The following is a 23,770-nucleotide window of genomic DNA, read 5'->3' as shown; positions in this document are numbered from 1 at the left end:
ATGACTGTGTGTGTCTGTGTGTATTACTGTCTGTGTCTGTGTGTATGACTGACTGTCTGCCTGTGTGTGTCTGTGTGTGTGAGACTGTCTGCCTGTGTGTGTGTGTATATGACTGTCTGCCACTGTGTGTATTACTGTCTGCCTCTGTGTGTGTCTGTGTGTATGACTGTCTGCCTCTGTGTGTATGACTGTCTGCCTCTGTGTGTCTGTGTGTATGACTATCTGCATGTGTGTGTCTGTGTGTGTGTGTATGACTGTCTGCCACTGTGTGTCTGTGTGTATTACTGTCTGCCTCTGTGTGTGTGTCTGTGTGTATTACTGTCTGCCTCTGTGTGTGTGATTGTGTGTATGACTGCTTCTGTGTGTATGACTGCCTGTGTGTATGGCTGTCTGCCTCTGTGTGTATGACTGTCTGCCTGTGTGTGTCTGTGTGTATGACTGTCTGCGTGTGTGTGTGTGTGTGTGTGTGTGTGTGTGTGTGCATGACTGTCTGCCTCTGTGTGTGTCTGTGTGTATGACTGTGTGTGTCTGTGTGTATTACTGTCTGCCTCTGTGTGTGTCTGTGTGTATTACTGTCTGTGTCTGTGTGTATGACTGACTGTCTGCCTGTGTGTGTGTGTGTGTGTGTGACTGTCTGCCTTTGTGTGTCTGTGTGTGTGTGTATGACTGTCTGCCTGTGTGTGTGTGTGTGTGTGTGGATGTCTTCCTGTGTGTGTGTGTATGGCCGTCTGACTCTGTGTGTGCGTGTGTGTCACATACACGCATATCACACACTGTTAATACACCCATTACAAATATCACACATAGCATACATATCACACACAGTCATCACACCTACTATCACATACACAGACAACACAAACATTAGAGCATACATGGATGACAGGGGGGGGGGCGCTGTGAAGATTTTTCGCACAGGGCGTCTAAAATAAAATATTAACAGCATATCACCAGATCTACATTGGTTCTTTTGGTTCTTGTATGTCAGAGAGCTTTCTTTTTTTTTTAACACAATCTTTCTCTTTTAGCCTCAAATTTTCTCATTCAAGCCCCACCTTTCTCTTCATCCCTGCAAGAATTGCCCTGCTCTCCCCAGCTGCTACTTACCGTAATTTATACATTCAGTTCATGTTTACTGGTTTATTTTTTCAGTGTGATTTAAAGGCTTGTTAAATCTATAACAGATGCATGTGGTGCAATGTTAAAACATTGTATTTGTTTCTAGTCCAATACAGTGCTTTTGCAGGCAGATACACCAACAGACACTGAATTACACAAACACAAAGTAGAAGTTTGTTTAAGATAAAGACGTGTCACTGTGTGTATCTATGTGTGTCTAAGTGTGTGTGTGTTAGTGTGTGTATCTGAGTGTGTGTCAATGTGTACCGTATGTGTATTTCTGTACGTATGTATGTGGCAGTGTGTGTGTGTGTATATATCTGCATACATCCCAGTAATCAAACACCAACACAACATGCAATTAAATGCAAACATTATATACAAACACACCACTGCAGTCAAATGCAAAAACTATATATACACACACTTCTTCATTCAAACACCAATGTTACACATTCAAAGTACACCCACATTTACACATTTACAGTGTCACACTACATATCAACACAACCATGCAATAAAACACAAACATTACACCCTTGTATTAAAGTACCAAAATTATATACGAACATCTTTTCATAAATTCACCAACACTAGACACAAAAGTACACCTGCATTTGAAAGCCAACACTACATACAAATCACCCCTATATTCAGACTCAGACTTTACTTAGAGGTACACCACTGCATTCCAATGGCAACAGTACATAAAAAATACACCCTTTCATGCACACACACATACTCCATACAAAAACATGCTAACATTAACATGCACAAACACTGCTCACAAATACAACCCTGCAAGGATGGGCAAATGGGAGATGCCCAGCTGGCAAAGCATCATGAGAGTTGTACAGATGGGGATTAACCTTTTGGCAACCCTTGTGCTTCAGAGGGCTCAAAAATGTCTTGCACCAGGGCCCTCTCTACATTAGTTCTGCCACTGATGGGCAGCTACTTGTTGGCCATCCTTACTCTATGAGGTGAAATGGTTGTTTAAAGGACTTGTGTCAGCATTATAGCTACAAAGTTAGCGATGCACGTATTATTACAGAGACCGTGCAGAGACTTGGCTAATGGGTTAACAACTTCTTGTTGAGTGGATTTTTTTACCATCACTAATTTACAAGATAAAACCAAACTATGTACTTTTGAATTTGCAACGATTACAGCAGTGTCTGGAAGCCGGCGTTCTTGTGAAGGACCGATCTAAGTGCACAGGATCGGTTCAGAAAAATCTGTATCCACGGAGCGGTAACAATCAACTCTTCCATTGATACTCTGTTTGAATCTTGCTTTTACTGTGAATCTTAGAGATAAGCTTCACAATATTTTATTGTTTGGATACGTATAAAGACACAGATTTTACATATATGCTACTGTTGCAGCAAATAATACCTGTGGATTTTTAGAAGTACCCTCAATTAAGACTGAAATTGGAACTCTTTGTCGAATAAGACATTTTTGTGCTGAACCCTATGTTTAAAATATAGGGGTATATTCACTAAGAGCTGATACATAGTTTGTTTTTATTTTGTGTCTTATTAGATGTTTTAAAACTTGGGAAGGTTTTTTATTGTATTTAGCAGCTTTTGAAATGTATTTTCTTGTGGATAATTGAGTTTGGGGCACTGTTCTAGAAATTCCACTGCACTATTTTTATCGTGCGCTCTCTATACTGTATTTTTACTAATTTACAAGAACTTTAGGATTTATTTTCCTTTTATGGTAGTTCCACTAATGAGAGTTCAGGGGCAATAAAACTAAAACATAAATCAAAAACAAAACTGGACTGAATATTTTTAAAGTGAAATTAAAAAAAGTTAGGTAAAATGTGGTGACCATAACAAACTGTTTCTATGTGCACCAAACCTTTAGCGCAGGCAAGGTTAAAACATACAATCAATATTTTTCGTCCAGGCAAGTTACAACACAAACTACATCAATATGCAATCATTAGAAAACAATACTGTTGACAATCCTTGAGGTTGTCACTTCCTTTTGGATTTAAGCTCTCTTTTCTACAGTAATTAGGATATTTGGATCAATACTGTTCATTTCACTTAATTGGTTAGGCTACACAGTTTTGTTCTGTATTACCTATTTATGGTCTTATCCCACAAGATGAGGAATTATTATTATTCACAACAGACTTTTAAACCCCCTGTAATAGCAAGGAAACATCCACAAATGTCTCTCTAGATTATAGAGTGTGCGCTATTTATAATTTTTATATGAGCAAAACCAAGTGCTAAAAAATGTAATGTGAAAATTATCACCTGTTGCCTCCCATGGGAAATCATGTAAAGCCTTGTTAAATCCCACTTCTTGTATAATTCACATGTGTGCCGGACATCCACTCGAGCTGCGAAGGGAAAAGGCCTATGTCCTGCCTAATGAAAAACGATAGGAGATTTTATTAGTTGGTCCCTGGAAGAGAATAGCGTATGAGTTGGAAAAACAGATCAACTCATCATTGATATGTGGGCAGTTGGTTAAAGTACAGACAATATGATGGTCAACACTTGCTGTGCATATTTTCAGTATGTACCATGCCACTTTATTCATGCAAAGCTTTGAGTCAATCCCAGCGAGTAGGTGTTTTAGAAGAGATTGCTGCACATAATAACTGTATAGACTCTAATCCTTTCATTTAAATCTGGATTTTTGTGAATGCTGACAGTGGTTCTAATATTGTGACAGTATTAGGAACCATTAGCGTGATGCAACAATATAGCTTTGGCCATCAATATTGTTATCATTTAATTTCCTCTTCAAATCTGAACTCTGAAAAAACTTGTTGTTGTACACGTCATGTAATGACTACAAAAGCAAGTTATTAAAATGTAGGTCCCAATATGATTAAAAGATAGAATAATGATGACACAAAGCTTCAATGGAATGGTATAGAGATCATTTCTTTACGTACCAAGTTGCTGCAATTGTACGAGTGATTGGAATTATTTAGTGCATGGACATGGAGGAACTTCTAGATGACCTACTTTTCTTTTATGTTTTTTTTTTCCCAGTGCACATCAATGTCTCCTAATAAGCAGAATCAGGTTAGAACTCTGCCAACAATATCTCACATTATCTAGAAGGTAAAATAAATGAATTGTCTACCACAAGTAAGTAACTGGTCTAGGAAGGTTATTCAATAAACAAGCTGCACTTCATTTTCTTCTGAATTTTATATTGCTTGGAAATGTCTGTCGAGTAGCAAGAGAATTGGCAGGGTTTGGGTATATTTATGGAAATAACTCAATAAAGCAATGTAGAGGAGAGCATTGTGTCTTTATAAGTCAAATAAAAGTGACAGTAGTGTCACGATCACTGAAGGAACGATTCGGGAGTGAAGGAACATTACGAGTTTCTTAGAAAATAAACCTGTTCAGTTCAGTTGTCAGGTTCAGAGAACATAGGTAACATGCAAATATAAAACCAAGAACTATATCTATAAGGACATTTAAAGACCATGTGTAATGGAAAATTAGGATTTGTTATGTTAGTATGTCCTCTGTCAACATATTACCTCCTAATTGCATTAGTCTCCACAAAACATCCTTTGTGGAGACTAACGTACAGCCTGGTAGCAGAAAGTCAGTACAGCTGAACTGGTTGAATTTGCAAATACCTAATCAGCATGGACTCATTGGACTCTCCACTGGGCAAGTGTCACATAGTACAAGTGATACTGCAAGGCATGATACTCCAAAACTACTTCATTAAGCTAAAGTTGTTTTAATGCCTATAGTGTCCCTTTAACTTACAGAACTTAATGCATTACAGCATATACATTGAAAAATCCATTATATTTAACTTGTGGATACTATAGCCAAACTGAACAGTGCAAGTGAGTTCCTGTAGGTGAGTTGTAATCAAATAGTCTTTAGTGATTTAGAGCCACCTTGGTCATGTGTTTCTTAAGAAAATACAAACTAACATATTCTGTTGACCTCTGGACGAAAGTAGGATATAATCATTATCCATTTTAATGGTATTCCATTTATCTATCCACAGGAAGATGAAAGGCGAGATGACTGTACCATAAAAAAGCAACTGGTTTTCAAAGGGTCTGCAGTTAGTGCTTCTACTACCTAAGCTATCTTATCGGCTATTTGACTTCTCTATAAGTACTACTATTTAGCTCCGATTCAGATATGAATGAAAAAAAATATTATAAATTACAGATAACCATAACGAAAGCATGCATCTGAAAAATTAATAAAATTGCCCTTTTACAGATGTTATGCTTTGAGTAAGTAATTAGCACTATTTTTACATGCTGTTTAGAATTACTAGCAGAACGGAGGACATTAAATACGTTTAACAGTCATTTTCCTGAAACAAGCATAATTTATAATTTAGAAATACGTTGTGCTTTGCCATCTGACAGCAATTTGTTTAGGCATCTCAGGAAAGTAAATCAATAATTGTGTTAGGAAAATTGTTGTGGTGGAACTCGAGCAAAATAAGTGAAAATAATTTGTATCAATGTAACCCTTACTGACATGAAGACAAACTCTAACTATAAAAAATAAAAAAAGATGCATTTGTAACGTTAGAGTTTCTTCCTTGTGATTTAGTTTCAGAGGCCTCCATTACAGTTAAATAAAGCAGATTTCCTCACCTTTACTCTAACGCAGCGCTGGCTTCACTGCCCACCACTGTGCCCCTGTCTGTGATCACCAATCCAATGCTTTTCCGAAGAGATGCATTATGGGTCCTGCTGTGCATGTATGCATGGCAATCGCCTCATTTCACTAAACAGTATCTCCTCATAGAGATGTATTAAATGAATCTTTATGCAGAGCCTCAGGATGCTGATCATCAATCATGCAAAGATTGCAGGACCATCACAGGAAGCAACTCTAGATGTCCCTATTGACAAATGTAAACAGTGTCCTATTATAGAAAAGGCAATCTTTACAAATCAGAGATGGCAGGAACAATTGCTTTGCACCAAAACCACTCCACTAACCTGTAGTGGTTCTGGCGCTTAGAGTGTCTCTTTGAGAAAGTATATGATGTAGATTAGGGGTATGCAACCTTTAGAATTCCAAAAGTTGTGGCACTACATCTCACCTGATGCTTTGCCAACAATATAGCTGTAAGAGTATCATGGGAGATGTAGTCCAGAATACCTAGCCTGCCGAAGGTTGCCTATCTCTGAAGTAGATGATGTAGAAATACATGACAAGAGTCTAATTGTCAATGTCTACTTCTCAAGCACAAACAATATATAAAAAACAAAGGAGAACTCACAGGACTTCCAGAAAATATGTGAAATGAATACAAAATCACAAACACAATATCAGCATTTCCCTCCCTCCAAGTCTTTATCAAGCTGTTTGCAAATTAAAGTATTGTATATTTATAGAACAAATGAATCAATCAATATACTCACCACAATTCCATGTGAAGGAAGTTATGTATACATGCGAATTTGCATAGTAATGTAATGTAGTCGGTCAGCAAAGAGTGTGGTAATGTTATTGGCATTGTATTCACTACTGATAAATGTGTCTGTCACAACTATATCTGTAGTTCTTTTCTTTATTGATGACTGGAGATGCAGCATGGTTTTGAACAAGGCATCCTGTCTCGTGAGGTTAAATGGACAGAACTCAAAATGCCATAGGGGCAGACCTCCCACATCTTTAAACTTCACCAGTTGCCACTGTTAAATAGTAACGTTTAGTAATATATTAGAATCCATCTAATAGTTTTTATAGTATTAATTTGCTTGCCAGTATTGTCATCTGTAATATTTGTGCCACATGAGTTGTGGTGAGACCAAACTTGAATAAACTTCCCACAAATTGAAGCAAATTCAAAAAGAACTATTGGTCAGCTTGCACATTGACAGACAGACAGGCAGATAGACAGATTGATGGTTAGAGTGACAGACAGACAGACAGGCAGATTGATGGATGGTTAGAGTGACAGACAGACAGACAGACAAATTGATGGATAGCTGACAGACAGACAGAGAGAGCTGGTCTAGCCTGAGACCTTTCTGAAAACTGTGTTGAGAGACATCTAATGGTAGACAAAACAAATTAGTTGTACAATATAGGAATACACCTTTATTCATTCATTCATTCCGTCCGTCCGTCCGTCTATCTATCTATCTATCATGGAACCACGTACACAAATTAACCTATGTAGTTTAGCAAGAAAAGTGAAATCTTCCCCATGATGTTTACAAAAATAACATATTTCATGTCTGCTGTGGATTCTGTTTCCAGTGCAGGTTGTGAAAAGTGTTTCTTCACGTCTGTTTTTTTCTGGGTCGAGTGGCTTTGCTCTGTTGAAGTTAGTGACATCTTTATTGTATATGCCCTGGTTTCTTGTCCTGTTAGTTTTCCATGAAAATGTATACACATGCCTTGCTATTTTCTATTTTGTTTTCATAGCGGAACTGTGCTGAGAAAAGGAATAAATGTTTATAAATAAATGTTAGAAACAATTTCTTGTAACACATGTTGTAAATTGCCTAGAATTGTTGGCCAGTCTATGGGTCAGAGCACGTGTTCCCACAATATAAATCCCTGTTGCAGAACTACAAATCACACAATTCTCAGGCCGCCTTTGTTATTGTTTTCAAACAGTTGGGTTTCTACCTTTTCGACACTCCTGACTTTAATTATACAATATGTGAAGGGGTTATGGGCTATGAGACTTCCGGCAAGGATGAAAACAGTAGACATGTGCATTGACATTCTTAAGAATGGCAAAATGTCTGAAAAGTTAGATTTTTGGTCATATAGTACTAAATAGATTACAATGGTCATTGGTCAAAATGACTCAGAACAAATTAATTAGGTCATTAGAGCAAGCAGACACTCTTGATATCCTGCATTAATTAAAAATTTGGAGCAGGAGTAATTTCTCTGTGAAAATAGGGGATTTATCCAAAAATGAAAGTTAAAAATCAGTGGACAATTGACCACCTAATCACACCTTCTACCCTGACAAAAAGAAAACTTTCTCACACATCCAGCCTGGAGCATCAGTGACTGTTTTTAAATGTGGACAAAGACAGTGCCCTATCAGCTTTCCCCAACTATGGCTGCAGAGGAAACAGGCACAGCAAGTCTTAGTAATGGAGGGCTAAACACTACAATCAAAGGCATTTGAAAACAAAGGGAAAAGCAGCAGGAGTAATGTAATATTTATTTCTTTATTTTTATGTTTTGGCATTACTGTGGTTAAAAGTTTTTTCTTACATACATAAATTATAAAAGAACTGCCACTATAATGCTTCTCTATAATTGTCCTATCCTCCCACCACAGTGGAAAGTTAATGCCAATGTACTTGTTGGAGACAGACTATTGATTGTCCTCTGCTGATACAAAATTATCTCCACCTGTCTAAAGGGGAGTTGCCCGTTGTGATGACAACCTGGTGGAAGCCCCCTTTTTTCTTTCTCCTGACTCAAGAGGTGGTTAGCCCTCGCACTACAGTGGAAATGCCCAGCAATCCTCTTGCAATGCTCAAGTACAGGTTTCAGTAAGGTTGGACCTCCTCCATTAGCACCACCATACCCAAGCATGATGGCTTCCACCAGTGTGCAATCAAGGAAAGAAAAGCATGCTGGCCATTAGGAGCACTCCATAAATCTGGGCAACTAGGTGGTTGATTTTGCTAGTCTGCTGTTTTGACAATGTAAGGAATATATAGGGATCCAAAATGCAGTGTGTAATAGAAAAACAATGTGTACCAGGCTAACGTCACAAGGACAGAGAGTAAATAGGGACAAGTCAAGATCATGGGAGCCAGAAGTCATGAACAGCAAGAATACGAAAGCCGTGACGTTTTGGTGGGCCGTGATGTCACTAGCGCCACGATGTTGGTGCTCACGCGCCGCATCATAAAAATGGGGAGGGGCTGTGTTTATTTGAAAAGCACAAGCAGGGGCACCGAAGCACACTGCAAATCACATCATCTCTCTCTGGGAAGAAAATAATGGATTTACTGCAAAGGAAAAGGTTTTTTTACTGTAAGAACAATCAGGATGTGGAATTCTCTGCCTGAAGAAGTGGTTTTATCAGAGTCCATACAGATGTTCAAACAGCTACTAGATGCATACTTGCAAAGACAGAATATTCAAGAATATAATCTTTCAATGTAGGGTAATAACTGCTTGATTCAAGGATAAATCTGACTGCCATTCTGGGGTCAAGAAGGATTTTTTTGTCCTAGCTTGTTGCAAAATTGTGCTTCAAACTGTTTTTTTTGTTTTGTTTTTGTTTCTTGTTTTTTTTTTTTTTTTTTTTTTTTTTTTTGGACCAACAGCAAAAAACAGGTGTGAGGAAGGCTGAACTTGATGGACGCAAGTCTCTTTTCAGCTATCTAACTATGTAACTATGTAACTGCAGCAATACACACTGAACTGAACACACCCAATAAATGAATATAGGCTTTTCTTTCTCCAAATACTTACTCAAAAAAAAAAAGAAAAACCTATCAAACTATATACTGGTTATTCCAAGTTGGTGTTACGTTGCAATGGCTTCCTTCCAAAGTTTCTGTGAGTGCCAATGTGGGACTTTTTCTTTTTCTTTTTTTTTGTTATTGGACATCAGACTCCTCAAAAAAGGATTTCCTTTCTATAAACAGTTTAAAAAAAACAACCTTTTAACAATTGTATATTGGTAAGTTAGCCTGCGATGGTAATCTCCTATCTCCCAGTCAGAGTTGTTTCACATGCCCCTGCAAGTAGCTAGCTTCATACTAGAATCAACGACCCAGGCTATCGCCTACAACCACACCAGCACAGCAAGGGGAAAACACAGTATCACTGCTGGCCTGTCTCCATCTGTAGTTGCAGTCAAAGTTGCTGTAAAAATCCTGCTTGTAATTATAGATTGTTTTAATGCTTCTGCTTGGAAGTATAGATTGTTTAAGGCTCCTTCTTTATTTCCCTCTATTGGTCAGTTGTCCCTTGATCTGTGAATAATATCAATATTTAGTGGCTAACATGCCCAGACTGGCCATCAGGCATAACGGAGAAATGCCCGGTGGGCCGCGATGGCCATGGGTCGAGGCGAGCAGGCAGGGCTGGACTGGGAAAAAAATGTGTCCCAGACATTTTTTTTAACCACAGCAGCCCACTGAAAAGGGGGCGGGGCCAGATAGGGTGTGTTTTGTCATCCCCAATGACAAGCACACAGGGATACACTCTCAAAGTGAGTATCTTGGTTCAATGCTCTTCCAGGGCAGACCATGCGCAGAGCTCTGCTGAAGAGCTCTAGCATGAGAAAAGGGCCCTGTATTTGTTCTACACAGCACAAGCAAATTTAATAACATGCTTGCGTGGTGTTTGCTGAAACTTGTCTCAGGGGTTTCCACTTACTGTATCCCATTTATGGAGACACTATGTATTTGCTTACATGGAATCTAGTGTGTGCATAGGGGATCCAGAAATGTAGTGTGTGTGTGTAAGTGGTGCATCTACTGTGTGTTTGGAGGACCCAGAGTATAGGAGATCTAGCGCGTGTGTGTGTGTGTGTGTGTGTTGAGGATTCAGAGTGTATATACAGATCTAGTGTGTGTATATTTGTAGATGATCCAGAGTTGGGTAAGGAATCTAGTGTTTGTCTGGAATATAATGTGTTTAGGAGTGCAGTATGTGTGTGAGGGGTTCTGTAGTATATATACATATATGTTTGGAAGTATTGTGTGTGTGTGTGTGTGTGTGTGGTGCAGCATGTTTGGGGGCTGCTGTGTGTATGTTTGAGGTGTGTAGTGTGTGTATGAAGGGTGTAGTGTGTATGTGTAAGGGGTGTAGTGTGCATTTGTGAGGAGTACAGTGTGTGAGGGTGCTGTGTGTGAGGAATATGTTTTGTGTGTGTGTGTGAGGGTGCTGTGTGTGTGTGGGTGGGTGCAGTATGTGTGTGTGTGAGGGTGCATTAAGTGTGTGTGAGGTGTGCTGTGTGTGTGTGTGAGTGTGTGTGTGAGGGTGCTCTGTGTGTTAGGATAATGTGTGAGGGTGATGTGTGTGTGTTAGGGTGCTGTGTGAGGGTGATGTGTGTGTGAGGGTGCTATGTGTCAGGGTGCTGTGTGTGTTGGGGTGCTGTGCGAGGATGATGTGTGTGTGAGGGTGCTGTGTGTGTTAGGGTGCTGTGTGTGTTAGGGTGATGTGTGTGTGAGTGAGGGTGCTGTGTGAGGGTGATTGTGTGTGTGTGGGTGTGGTGTGTGTTAAGGTGCTGTATGAGGGTGATGTGTGTTTGTGTGTGTTAGAGTGCTGTGAGTGTGCTAGGGTGCTGTGTGTGTGTTAGGGTGCTGTGTGAGGGTGATGGGTGCTGTGTGAGGGTGATGTGTGTGTGGGTGTGTGTGTGTGTTTGGAAGGATTGTGTGTTGGGGGAGGCAGGTAAATGCCAAGATTTATGTATTTATATATTTTTTTTATAATAAAATAAAAAAATAGGCATTAAACCTATTGCCTGTAGCCTGGAGGGGGAGAGGGGAGGAGGGCTGCTAGTGGTGAGTGAACTGTAGTCTTTGGGGCTAGAGTTCACTCTCGCGAGACCTGGAGCATTGCCATGGCAACGGTCCGGATCTTGCGAGAGAAATCCAGCAGAGCTGCAAGATAGAGCTCCTACCGGTTCCTCTCCTATCTGTCTCCCTCCCTATCTCTTCCGCTGGCAGCCACGTTTCACTGCATGTGCATCTCTGTTCTCCCCACCGGCCCATCATAGAACACAGCGGGACCAGCGATAGTTAGATAGATAGGGATAGTGCCGGCCCTGCATAGACTGGCAGGGGAGATCCTGTCATCACAGGATCTCCCCTGCCGTTCTATGCAGGCACTGATATGCGGCCGCCGGCTGGGTAGGGAGAGAGGCAGTAGAGGACCCGGGGAGCTCTAGCCAGCAGCTCTGCCGGGTTCCTCTCTTGAGGTCGGAGCGTTACCACGGCAATGCTCAGATCTTGCGAGTTCACTCACCACAAAGACCCCCCCGCCTCCCCCCCATCCCAGGATAAAGGTAAGAAGGGAGGGGAGATATAAAAAAATACATATTTAAATTAACAGATTCACACACAGCCTGTACCTCACAGTCAGCAGACACATTTCAGCCAATCAGCAGCAGACCCTCCCTCCCAGACCCTCCCACCTCCTAGACAGCATACAATTTAGATTAATTCTGAAGCTGCGTTAATTTTTTTTTTATTATTTTTTTTTGTTTTGTTTGTGTTTATTAAACATTATCCTCCATAGCCAGCAACCTGTGTTTATCATACATTATCCCCCATAGCCAGTAACCTGTGTTTATTATACATTATCCCCCCATAGCCAGTAACCTGTGTTTATTATACATTATCCTCCCCATAGCCAGCAACCTGTGTTTATCATACATTATCCTCCCATAGCCAGTAACCTGTGTTTATTATACATTATCCTCCCCATAGCCAGTAACCTGTGTTTATTATACATTATCCCCCCCTAGCCAGTAACCTGTGTTTATTATACATTATCCCCCCATAGCCAGTAACCTGTGTTTATTATACATTATCCTCCCATAGCCAGTAACCTGTGTTTATTATACATTATCCTCCCATAGGCAGTAACCTGTGTTTATTATACATTATCCTCCCATAGGCAGTAACCTGTGTTTATTATACATTATCCCCCCCTAGCCAGTAACCTGTGTTTATTATACATTATCCCCCCATAGCCAGTAACCTGTGTTTATTATACATTATCCCCCCATAGCCAGTAACCTGTGTTTATTATACATTATCCTCCCCATAGCCAGTAACCTGTGTTTATTATACATTATCCTCCCCATAGCCAGTAACCTGTGTTTATCATACATTATCCCCCATAGCCAGTAACCTGTGTTTATTATACATTATCCCCCCATAGCCAGTAACCTGTGTTTATTATACATTATCCTCCCATAGCCAGTAACCTGTGTTTATTATACATTATCCTCCCATAGCCAGTAACCTGTGTTTATTATACATTATCCCCCCACAACCAGTAACCTGAGTGTAATATAGAGATACTGTGTGTAATACAGAGATACTGAGTGTAATACAGGGATACTGTGTGTAATATAGAGATACTGTGTGTAATACAGAGATACTGAGTGTAATACAGGGATACTGTGTGTAATATAGAGATACTGTGTGTAATACAGAGATACTGAGTGTAATACAGGGATACAGTGTGTAATACAGGGATACAGTGTGTAATACAGAGATACTGAGTGTAATACAGGGATACAGTGTGTAATACAGGGATACAGTGTGTGAAACAGAGATACTGAGTGTAATACAGGGATACTGTGTGCAATATAGAGATACTGAGTGTAATACAGGGATACTGTGTGTAATACAGGGATAATGAGTGCAATATAGAGATACTGTGTGTAATACAGAGATACTGAGTGGAATACAGGGATACTGTGTGTAATATAGAGATACGGTGTGTAATTTAGAGATACTGAGTGTAATACAGGGATACTGTGTGTAATATAGATATAATGTGTGTAATACAAAGATACTGAGTGTAATACAGGGATACAGTGTGTTATAGAGGGATACAGTGTGTAATACAGAGATACTGTGTGTAATACAGAGATACTGAGTGTAATACAGAGATACTGTGTGTAATACAGAGATACTGAGTGCAATACAGGGATACAGTATATAATACAGGGATACAGTGTGTAATATAGAGATACTGTGTGTAATACAGAGATACTGAGTGTAATACAGGAATACTGTGTGTAATACAGGGATACTGAGTGTAATATAGAGATACTGTGTGTAATACAGAGATACTGAGTGTAATACAGGGATTCTGTGTGTAATATAGAGATACTGTGTGTAATACAGAGATACTGAGTGTAATACAGGGATACTGTGTGTAATATAGAGATACTGTGTGTAATACAGAGATACTGAGTGTAATACAGGGATACTGTGTGTAATATAGAGATACTGTGTGTAATACAGAGATACTGAGTGTAATACAGGGATACAGTATGTAATACAGGGATACAGTGTGTAATATAGAGATACTGTGTGTAATACAGAGATACTGAGTGTAATACAGGAATACTGTGTGTAATACAGGGATACTGAGTGTAATATAGAGATACTGTGTGTAATACAGAGATACTGAGTGTAATACAGGGATTCTGTGTGTAATATAGAGATACTGTGTGTAATACAGAGATACTGAGTGTAATACAGGGATACTGAGTGTAATACAGAGATACGGTGTGTAATACAGAGATACTGAGTGCAATACAGGGATACAGTGTGTAATACAGGGATACAGTGTGTAATATAGAGATACTGTGTGTAATACAGAGATACTGAGTGTAATACAGGGATACTGTCTGTAATACAGGGATACTGAGTGTAATACAGGGATACAGTGTATAATACAGAGATACTGTGTGTAATACAGAGATACAGTGTGTAATATAGAGATACTGTGTGTAATACAGAGATACTGAGTGTAATACAGGGATACTTTGTGTAATATAGAGATACTGTGTGTAATACAGAGATACTGAGTGTAATACAGGGGTACTGTGTGTAATATAGATATACTGTGTGTAATACAGAGATACTGAGTGTAATACAGAGATACTGTGTGTAATACAGAGATAATGTGTGTAATACAAGGACTATTGGAGAGGGGCAGTAAATGTAATATAATAGAATTAAGGGAGGAAGACATGGAGAGGGGGGCAGTAAATATAATATAATATAATGGAAGACATGGAGAGGGGGGCAGTAAATGTAATATAATAGAATTAAGGGAGGAAGAAATGGAGAGGGGGCAGTAAATGTAATATAATAGAATTAATGGAGGAAGACATGGAGAGGGACATGGCACTAAAAGACTGTGTCCACTGCAGGCAGCTGCCAGCTGACCCGTGTGAGTCAGGCTGGGGCTGCCGGGAGTGGACAAGGGGGAGATATGTGGCGGGACATCGCCACTAAGTGCCATGTCCCCTGAGTATTCAGAGGTTTGGTTTTATATTTTGTGTCTCCAATATGTGCTGTGATGGTTTTCCCTTGTGTATGTCTTGCTATTACTGCATTGCAGAACATTTAAAAGTTGACAGTTGCAAGTTAACTCCTGGAGCTGTGAATAAACATTGTCAGTTGACTCCCAGGCTATGTGTCGTGTGGTCCTTGGGAATGGGAATTATGCCGTGTGTCCTGCCTTCTGTATGATGAATCCTGAGTACCAGCGGAGAGCCCTTGGATTAACCCCTGCCGCTCCGCTACAAGGCTCCCATTGGCCCACGTCATTTCAGCACCCCCACACAGGAACGTTTTGGGGGCGTAGGCATGACGTGGGCCAATCACTGGTGTAACAGTAGTGTACATTAAAAAAAAAACTAGAAATTTGACTGTGAAATAATAGCAGTCAGTGTCCTTCACACGTGTGCATTTCAGGGCCTGCTAGGTCACAGTGTCACACCAGTGCAACTCATATCTGGTGTAACAGTAGTGTACATTTAAAAAAAAATACAGGGGGCTTGTTGTCACCTTTCGGGGACCCTTGGTGTTGTACATGGCCTGGTGGAGGAAGAGACCTTCAATGATATCAGTGAGGACAAGGAACGGGACATGGCTAGCTTGGTATCCAACCTTGTGCAAATGGACTGTTTGCGGTTGTTTGCGGTGCGTTAAACGGTGAGTTTGGTCTGTCACTGTGAAGCGGGCGTAACCCTTACACTACCTGATCGATACAACATCATACCTGATGTTTTAAAGCACGTTATTCCAAACAATTTAGGAATGTTAGGTGATTTATGCCCTTTATGGATTAAAACCAGACTCTGCATCAACTATGTAATTTTCCATGGGAGTTTTGCCATGGATCCCCCTCCGGCATGCCACAGTCCAGGTGTTAATCCCCTTGAAACAACTTTTCCATCACTATTGTGGCCAGAAAGAGTCCCTATGGGTTTTAAAATTCGCCTGCCTATTGAAGTCTATGGCGGTTCGCCATGTTCGCCCGTTCGCGAACATTTGCGGAAATTCGCATTCGCCTTTCGCGTACCGAAAATTTTATATTCGCGACATCACTAGTGGCTAACCATGAAGCATATTTTTTCTATCTTTTGATTGGACAAGAGCTACAGCCCACATATGATTGGGCACACCTCTTGTCCTTCATAGCAAACTGACCTTCTTTTATTGGACAAAGTCAAAGGAGTGCTTCACACAAGTAAGTTTACGTAGGAGCTCTGTGGAGCTCTGTGGAGAATTTCAGCCCACCAGGAACAAAAAGAAGTAGAATTCCACAGGCGTCACAATGTAGAGTGAAGGCAAAGAAATATTAATTGTAGATTAAAAAGGACAAAAAAAGATACAACGTTTTGTCCTAGAGGCCTTAGTCTAAGCCTCTCAGCCTCTAGGCCGAAATTTTGTATCATTTTTGGTCCTTTTTGAACTCCAATAAATATTTTTTTGCCTTCACCCTACATTGTGACGCCTGTGGAACTTCTTGACCTTCTTTTATTGCCACCTCAAAAAAACACAAAAATGACTCTACTCAATCTATGCAGCCCTCCTCCTTTTTTCCTTTTTTTCTGTGCATGGAATGGAACTCCAAATAGTGAATGTAAGCGAGCCTGCTCGGGTGTGCGTGAGTCAATTCCCATGAGATTTCTGTTTTGGACTGTTTTGCATGAACAATGCTTTAAAAACCTTTTGATCACAATATTGCTTTAATACATTTTTTAACTGTTGATTTGCTAGCAGTATATTGTATATTAAATAGATAAATATTATAGTAGAAGTTTATAAAATACTATTCATAGAAGTAGAAGATTATAATACTATTTCTATAACAATACATTATAGAAATGTAAGAAGCGTTCTTGGGAACAACTGTGATTTTTTTTCCTTTACAAAGGGTCCTATCTGTAATGATAAAAAATGCTTAGTTGATCAATAAAGGTCTCTCCATATCAGAAGATGTTATTGTATGTTTAGTTATTAATGTATTTCTTGGTGCATTTAGTTTAACCTCCACATTCCTTGAACTACCAGCACCGCATCCTGAGCATTATGTCACAGAACAATAGTTTTCCTCCTTCTCTTGAACAACCAGATGCTTAGATCTCCATGTTTGCAAAACACAATCAAGGTGCTTTCATGTCATGTTGGAGTCTTAAGAGAGTTATTGCTAGATCCACTGATGTCAAATGTTTTAAAAAGTACACAGTGCGTTCTTCTGATTTTAGAAAAAATCCTTATCTCATGCTTAAAATCTCAGCATATTTTTGGCAAATATAAGCATTATTCATTAAATTATCGGGAATTCAAAGTAAATTCTAAGTAAATGTCAGATTTAAGCACAAAATATCTGTTTTGGAAGAATAGCTGACACTGAGAATTTTTCCACTTTTCAAAATGTGGCCTTAAATTTGAAAGTCACGTCAAATCCACTTTGAATTACAACAATTCTCATTTTAGTGATTGGTTCTGTATATATAATGCATTGCAATGCTAAATACACCATGACTGCTGACCCGGACCAAAACTCCCACCACCCGTTGCCCAATAAATACACAACACCTTATGTATGGGTAAGGGCAACGGCCACAGCTTTATTAACAAAATTCACATAAATCACCAGCGTCCACAACCTGTCAGCTGTTGGGGGATTACCAACAGACAGCTCTATCAAATGAATCCCACGAGTCCGATGCAGCCTGCCCCCGCCATCAGCTCTCAGCAGGCTGCGACTCCCCAAGCCGCTTGGGCACTTTCCTCCGAACCTCTTCGCTGGCCAGGACTACCGCGAGCTGTGACAAACAAAGAAAACAACAGCACACAACCAAAACAACACCATCATAAACACTTTTTTGGGTGGGCGGGCGGGAAGCTAGTAGCACTACACCTCTGCCCGGGGAACTGGTGAGTACCCTCCCATTTTCCCCCATTTTTATGCCCCCCATGTGCCACAATGTATCCCCTATAACCCAACCCCTTATCCCTGCCAGCAGTCATGTCCTCCCTTCCTTAAGATTTCCAGGGAGGTACTTGACTGCTGACCCGGACCAAAACTCCCACCACCCGTTGCCCAATAAATACACAACACCTTTTGTATGGGTAAGGGCAACGGCCACAGCTTTATTAACAAAATTCACATAAATCACCAGCGTCCACAACCTGTCAGCTGTTGGGGGATTACCAAAAGACAGCTCTATCAAATGAATCCCACGAGTCCGATGCAGCCTGCCCCTACCATCAGCTCTCAGCAGGCTGCGACTCCCCAAGCCGCTTGGGCACTTTCCTCCGAACCTCTTCGCTGGCCAGGACTACCGCGAGCTGTGACAAACAAAGAAAACAACAGCACACAACCATGAACCCCATCCTTTCGCATCAGGTTTGAATTGTCCCCTTCCAACTCCCTGTGCCTAATTACAAAACCGCCCAGCCGGCGGACAAACTTACCAATGGCCACGTTCAGCTTGCGCCTACTACGCTCAACACCCTTGGCATGAGGCAGCGAACGCCAACACGGCCGGGACACTATGTCCGACCAAATAAGGGTCAAATCGGGGAACAGAGCCATACACCTAGCCAGATCGTGTCGAATCGCATGCAGGAGGTCCACTGACCTACTGCGCCCTAGGTCATTTCCCCCTGCATGAAGCACCAGAGTCACTGGCCCCGACACGTACCTCCGAAGGGATACGCATTCGGCATACAGCTGCTGCCACAACATACCCCTAATACCCCTCCACCTTACCCTAGCCATGTCATAGGAAACCCCCAAATTTCTCCCGTAGGGCCGCTCCTCAGCTCGCCGCGCTGCCCAATATACGTAGGAATGTCCCAGAATCCAAATGCAGCGGGGCCGAGGACCTACGGAGAAAATGCATTATAGTAAATGAGGTCTGACATAGGACCTATAGCGCCGCAAACCCCATCTACCCAAGCGCTAGATCGCTGCGTCCAAGAAACCCCACAAACTAGCCTGAGTGGCCGCCCCTATACGGAAAGAGTGAGCAGAGTAATGACGAGGATCCACCCCGCATGCCACCAAGGCAGCACGGAACTTGGCTGAGAATTGATAACGAGTGAGAGGGGACCCATCCCTATGAACCAAAAAGGAGAGACACCCCATCGGCCTAATCTGCAAATAGACTGAGCAAAGACGGAGTGGACAGAACCTGCCGTCCGTAGCCCCGATCCGTACCCACGAACCCCTACCTGCCTGGTCCGTCTTGGAACGACTTATGAAAGCGTCTATGGAGTCCTCGGACCACCGGATATCCGACAGCAGCAGAGGCCCAACCGACCTACGGTTGCGAGCAACCAACTCACCCACCCTAAATGCTCCAAAAAAACAAAATGAAAACGCAACCCGAAATAAAGCGGCTTCGTAATCTGAGAAACAAACTGCCCCCAGAACCGCATGAATCCGTCCCAGCAAGTCGGCAGACACCGGGCGGCGGCGGTCTGGGACCCTCCGAAGTCTCCAACCCCGGATAACTCGCTGAATTCCGAACCACCGAGAAACGTCTTGCCAACCCATAAACCTGCACAGAAAGGACAGGGCGGTTAATGCCTTCTCGGCCGCAGAGCAAGACTTACCCTGCGCCAACATTGACTCCAACATTATTAGAGTAGCCTCCAATCGCCCGGACTCCGACCCCAACACCAGGCTCTGCGAAAATGAGGACAGCCATGTCCGCCAGACGGCTTGATATGCCTTCCAGGAAGAGTCAGCTAAGGAGTCCGACACCAAGCCTCTCAATCCTCCAAATCGATCTCCCATACGGAAACCGGGCATCGGATACCCACTGCCTCCGCGGCTGGAGCCGACTCCCGAAAACGGTCCCACTGAAACCGAGAAAGAGAGTCAGCTACCACGTTATGAACACCCGGAACATGACAAGCTTTTATCCAAACATTAAACTTTAATGAAAGAAGTACCAACCGTTGCAGGAGCGCAAGAACTGGAGGGGAACTGGCGGTTGAACGGTTAATCACATGGACAACACTCATGTTGTCCGTGTGAAAAACCACTGTCCTGTTGCCTAGATCCTCCCCCCAGAGCTCCAAAGAGACCACGATGGGAAACAGCTCTAAAAACGTCAGGTTGCGCATAACATCCAAGCCCAGCCAATGTGCCGGCCATGCCTCTGCGCACCACTGCCCCTGAAAGTATGCCCCAAACCCCACGGAACTGGACGCGTCCGTGAAAAAGTTCAACTCTGCGTTAGACGCCGCCTCCAGCAACCAACAGGAGCGTCCATTGTATCGCTCCAAAAAGGAGCTCCACACCTGGAGGTCCGCGCGCAGCCGCCTCGTGACTCGGATAAAATGAAAAGGCTCCCGAACCCCTACCGTGGACAGAGAAAGGCGCCTGCAGAACGCACGTCCCATGGGAAGAACTCGGCACGCGAAAGCCAAGTGCCCCAGGAGCACCTGCATTTGTCGCAACTGAACCTTCCTCGCCCCACGAACCAGGTCAATCAGCCTCAAGAGGACCGACAACTTTTCATCTGGCAGCCGGAAAACCATACCGACAGAGTCGATCTCAATCCCTAAAAACGACAGGACCTGAACCGGACCCACCGTCTTAGCCTCCGCGACGGGGACCCCGAAGTATCCCATGACTGCCCTAAATGTGTTTAAAAGCCGCTCACACTCACCCGAACCCGGAGGGCCAACAAAAAGAAAATCATCCAAGTAATGAGTAGCCGATTCCAGACCCGCCTCCTGCCTCGTTACCCAATCCAGAAAACAGGAAAACATTTCAAAATAAAAACAAGAAATAGAACAACCCATGGGTAAACACATGTCGTAGTAAAAAAACCCTTGAAAAAAACAGCCTAATAGGTGAAAACAGGAGGGATGAACCGGCAAAAGACGGAAAGCTGACGCTATGTCAGACTTCGCCAACAAAGCACCGTGACCGGCCCGACGAACCAACTGCAAAGCCCTATCAAAAGAGGCATATCGCACTCGACAAATGTCCTTGGCAATGGCATCATTTACCGATTCACCGGACGGATAGGACAGGTGTTGGATCAACCGAAAGGAACCTGGGTCCTTTTTGGGAACCAAGCCCAGAGGGGAAACACGTCAAACCTGAAACCCGTCAAACAATGTCTGCGCATCGCGACCCCTATGATACCGGGCGAGCCACGGGCGCATCCTTCGGGCGTCCACCGGCGTCCTCTCCCCTAGATATGTCGTCTCGAGATGGACCCTTTCCAGACCCTGGCTTCCCCTTCCTGAAGCAGCGCACAGCTGGGTGAGCTCCCCCGCAGTGTGCACATTCATGGCGGAACCTACAGGAGCTGAACCAGCGGCAGTGGCTCTCGTTAAAGAGCCAACACACGCCTTTTCTTTGCCCCGCAGAGGAGCCGGAGGTCCCTCCGGCAGGCCCGGGAAAGGGGGATGGTCTACTGGGAGTCATAATTAACAGCCAGAGACTGCCATCCTGAACGCCGAAATCGGAATTGCTGGTCATACCGATACCAGCATTGACCGCCATAGATTTTATACGCTCCCCAAATTAGGTCCAAATACCCAAACAGGGCAGGAGCCTTATCTGGGAAACGGCGCACCAGGATACTGGCAAATATGTTAAACCCTTGCAACCAATTGCCAAAGGTTCTGGGTATCTGCTTACCTTTTTCCGCCTCTGGAACCTCCCCACGGCGCGGTCTGTCCACGGAATCCTTGTCAGGAGAGACCAAGGACAGCAGATCCACATACTCACCTCTACATATTTTGTCTTGCTTGTCCATAGGGACATGCAAACCTAACGGTGCAAGATCACATCCCACCGAACCCGCACGAAAAGCCCCAGAAGGCTGACCCCTAGGGGTTTGGGAACATCCCTGCACCTGAACCTCAGCCTGCCCTGGGAATCCCTGTACCCCAGTAAGGTGTGAAGGAAAACTGGCCACTAGGGTCCTAAGCAGGCGCAAACACTCACTAGACTGATCTTGGGCCCCAGTCCCTGGCACGCCAGCGCAATGCAACCACTCACCGGACCGCTGGGGAACTGCTGGCACCGAAACCTCCTCTTCTTCCGAATCAAAATCAGACCAAGACCTCCTGGGGACATCTGCAGCAGGACCTGAGCTGTGCTCCAGGTGAAATTCGCCAAAACCGGCTGCCTCAGGGTGATGGGAGTTGCTTCCGGCCGTCTGTGCGCTCCTGTTGTCTCCTCTCCTCCCTGCCGACCGTCCTCTGCGTCCGGCGCCCTGTGAACTCCGTGTTCCGGACAGGGCGCCGACGTTACGTGTCATTTCCGGGTTCCGTGCGCCGCCGGGGCGCGTCACTTCCGGTTGCGCCTGGTGATGACGTCCGGCGCCTTGACGCGAGCACTCACTTCCGGCGACCTCTCTCTTCCCGCCGTTGGGACCGGAAGAGACGGCGGGCTACGAGATCTTACCGACACGCCGCCATCTTGTCCACCAACGATGATGGCCTCCACCGATCTCCGTCCAGCTCTCACCGGGGAAGACCTCGCGGTGCCGATCCGCTCACCCCGCTGACGACCTCTTCTTGTGGATACCGGACTGGGGGACAGGCGCGTAGGAGGCTTGGAACGCCTGGCTCGCCTACCGCCATCAGCCTGGAGCGAAGTCCCTGAAGCAGCAGCAGGAGCCGGGCGGTTATCCACCCCGGCTAACACCTCCTCCAACGCACCGGAGCCATGGGATTCAAGGTACGCCTGTAATAAGGCTACCACATCGTCCTTGGAAACAGCTGCCGCCATTCTCCCGATACCAGATGAGGGAAAGATAAGTAACAGAAGTAGAAAAGATAAGTTTTCAAAACTCCTGGAATTTTTCTGTCAAAATTCTTGTAACTTGTTTTTTTTTTTTTTTTTTTTTGAAACAGTCCCAGGGGAAGCTAGTAGCACTACACCTCTGCCTGGGGAACTGGTGAGTACCCTCCCATTTTTCCCCATTTTTATGCCCCCCATGTGCCACAATGTATCCCCTATAACCCAACCCCTTATCCCTGCCAGCAGTCATGTCCTCCCTTCCTTAAGATTTCCAGGGAGGTACTATATATTGACTGTAGAATTACAGTGATAGCGTATTAAATCCTCCCATTGCCTACTCTATGGGGATCTCTTTTTGACGGTTACATTAGTGGAGGTTTTGATACCAGAACACATCACTAAAATAGAGCTACAAAATGTGATCCCTTGGAGAGACTACAGGAGTCTGAAATAAACTGAGAAGTAAAACATACAGAATATATGTCTTCCCTCCTTTTTAAGTTTTTGAGCCTCACATTTCTGACACCAGATCCATGAATTTTGTATCACAATTGCTTAAAATGTACGTCAACATCAATTATCCAAGGCTTCCACAAACTGTAACCAGTAGCATTTTGTGTGGCATTTAATTTTTTTAAATTAAAATGAAGTATAACTGTAGAGGCCATAAGAAATAAAAGTATAACCCAACTGTAACTTTAAAAAGTTATGGAGATCCGTGTAATCTATAAGCATTGGTACAGCCACAAGACAGACAAATATTTTTTTAGAAAAAGATTTAATTCCTTAAGAACCGTGGACGTACTAGGTACGTCCGACAAAAACGGTCCTTAACGATAGCGGACGTACCTAGTACGTCTGTGTCAAATATATTACTTAACCGATCGCCACTG

This window comes from Pelobates fuscus, chromosome 1 (genome assembly GCF_036172605.1).
Source record: "Pelobates fuscus isolate aPelFus1 chromosome 1, aPelFus1.pri, whole genome shotgun sequence".
In the NCBI taxonomy this organism is placed as follows: Eukaryota; Metazoa; Chordata; class Amphibia; order Anura; family Pelobatidae; genus Pelobates; species Pelobates fuscus.
The sequence above is the reverse complement of the archived record's forward strand: the minus strand, read 5'-3'. Positions refer to the sequence as shown.